Raw genomic sequence first — 3,021 nt, 5'->3', positions numbered from 1 at the left:
TTTGCACAATGCTATTGTAAGTTAATTGGGAATGAAAACAAGTATTTAACAGCTATTACGTAGAGGAGGAAAAAATCCCGAGACAGATTTTCATTTGATTTGCCATATGCTGTGTCATAGATTAATGCTTACTCATTCTTTCATTCAGAAAATATCCACAGAGTGTTTATTTTGTACAAGGCTGTGAGTTTGGCAGTGAGGAATACAAGGCTAAATGGAAGACAGAACCTAGCTTTAAGGAACTGATGATCTTCTAAGAGAGATTACAAATACGTAAATATTTAAAATTAAGCAGAATGCTCCAAATCAAAATAAAAGTATAGGTTATTTTGGGAGGAAATCATACTTATGTTCTAAACATAAACATGCATATTTAGAAGTTATCCATTTAATAGACCAAAGATGGGTTTGGGCAAAGATATATTTATTTATAATGCATTGGCCATTTTATTTACAAAAATCCAAGATGTTTTCTAAAATATAAACTTTATTATTCCCTTAAAGGGTCACTCTTTCACCTAAGGAAATGCCAGCATTCATCTTTTTTTTTTTTTTTTACAGAGAGGGAAGGAGAGGGGATAGAGAGTTAGAAACATTGATGAGATTCGAAACATCGATCAGCTGCCTCCTGCACACTCCCCACTGGAGATGTGCCCGCAACCAAGGTACATGCCCTTGACCGAAATCGAACCTGGGACCCTTGAGTCCGCAGGCTGACGCTCCATCCACTGAACCAAACCGGTCAGGGCACCAGCATTCATCTTATTCAGAGTGTTAAGTAGTAGGCATTTTGCCATTCTTCAGATTTATCTGGTATTTTAGAGAATTATATATTTTAACAAAATCAACTTGGGTTATTTTAACATAACCGCTTGGGTTACAGAGAGAGAGCAGAGTGTGATCAGGAGTAATACCTTGGTATTCAAGTTCATAAAGATACTCAATAATTCAGATTCTTAAATTTCTTCTTTGAAATAGAAAGATACATGACCTTGAATAAGAATGAGCATGGCCCTAACTGGTTTGGCTCAGTGGATAGAGCATCAGCCTGCGGACTCAAGGGTCCCAGGTTCGATTTCGGTCAAGGGCATGTACCTTGGTTGCGGGCACATCCCCAGTGGGGAGTGTGCAGGAGGCAGCTGATCGATGTTTCTCTCTCATCGATGTTTCTAACTCTCTATCCCTCTCCCTTTGTCTTTGTAAAAAAATCAATAAAATATGTATTAAAAAAAAAGAATGAGCATGATAAACAATCCATGTATTCAATGTTTCAACCTAATGCTTATTGATGTCTAACCCTTTAAAAAAATTTGTACTTTTTCTATTGGTTTAGAATTTAAACCAATAAGGAAGGAGGAAGTGTTAAATATTCACAAAGGCAGGCTGGCATTGTGAATGTTGAGTAAAAGATTGCTTTGTTCTTCATTGGAGTCGGACTTTCAGAACTTTATAATATTGATGCTATCCTTTTATTGATGTAGGAAGCACTACTTAAAAAAATATTCAGCCTGGGTGATGTCTTGGTGGCTTGAAATATATTTTCCAGTGTTAAGTACACTTCATTTCTTATTGTTCAGACTTAAGATGTGATGGTGAAATGTTCAAGAATTTAAATGCCAGTTTTTATGGCCATGGTGAACATATTTCCCATGAACAAAATTAATATTAATTTGCTAGACTTGTTTGAAGTTTATAATTACTAGGATTTGTTAAAATAAAACACAAATGGAGATCAACCTTAAAGGTTCCCTGACCAGAGAGAACCAATTTAGTCATACGGATAAAGCTTAATTTAGCTTATTTTTCAAGAGTAACTTGACCTTGGTCATTTCTTGCTTATGCTTCTGGAAATCCTAAACAAACTTGAACTGTTTCCCAAGTTTGACAGGAGGTAACCACTGAAAATTCTAGTATTTTAACCCATCACTGTGAAGAATAAACAGTCACCACTTTCTCACTATATAAGCTGCTTTATAAAAATATATCCTTGAGCCGCATTCCAAGTTTCGGCTTGAGTGCTCCCAGTTTGCAAACTGTCTCCCTGGTGTGAGCACAATAACTTTTTACTAGTTACTACTTCTACAATTCATTGGTTTTACTTTGGCTATTTCTGAACCTTCGACAGGTTTTTTCATTTGTAAAGTGGCATATATAATTGTTATTAGTCGAATTTAATGGCTGTTCAGAGGCAGAATTAATATTAGGTGCTCAGCAATAGCTATTTATGTCTTGCGATTTGGGGTACTTAAAAAACTTTGCTGTTTTAAAATTAATAAAAGCACTAATAAAGGTGGTTGTATCGTAATGCCTTAACATTGGGACTCAGGGGATCTTTAAAAAAAAAAATCACACAAAAGAAAGAAAAAACCCCTTTCCTTTAAATTTTTTCTGTGTGGGCGGTTTCATGAGAAAATTTACCATCTCGCGGTCTCTGCTGAAATTTTCCTGGTTTCTAAAACAAAATAACACACACACTAGACTCTTTTCACTGTGTGTGAGTCGATGTTCCAATGAGACCTAAACGAAGATTAAAAATCCATTCGCAATTTTCCCAAATTTCTACTCAGTTTAAAGCAATTACTACGACAACATTGAAAGCTAGTCTGTCTCTTAGATGCAAAGGAATACTGTCAGGAGGCTATTCATTTCTCGAAGACAAACACTGAAAACAGAATAAAAAGTAATTGCAAAGTGGGGAGGAGGGGGTGAAGAGGGAGTAAAAAACGGTAAGAACTCCCCCACCCCCTAGAAGTGAGAGAGAACCTCTCGGGAGCCCTAAAAAACTGAGAGTATATAGATTTCACAGACACAAAGCTAAAAGACATAGTCTGTATAGTGTAGGTTGTGTGCACCACCCCAAGCCACATCTACGTATAAAATAACTTATCTCTGTTTTACCCTCTCCGAGCGTCTCTCAACCCCTTTGCCCGTTTGCTAATCACTATAGTGTTGTCTGTCTATGAGGTCTTTTGGGGTGTTTTTTCTTAATCCCTTCAGCTTTTTTCACCCAGCCTGCTCCTT

Source organism: Myotis lucifugus, unplaced genomic scaffold, assembly GCF_000147115.1.
Source record: "Myotis lucifugus unplaced genomic scaffold, Myoluc2.0 scaffold_48, whole genome shotgun sequence".
In the NCBI taxonomy this organism is placed as follows: domain Eukaryota; kingdom Metazoa; phylum Chordata; class Mammalia; order Chiroptera; family Vespertilionidae; genus Myotis; species Myotis lucifugus.
This window is presented reverse-complemented; position numbering follows the sequence as displayed.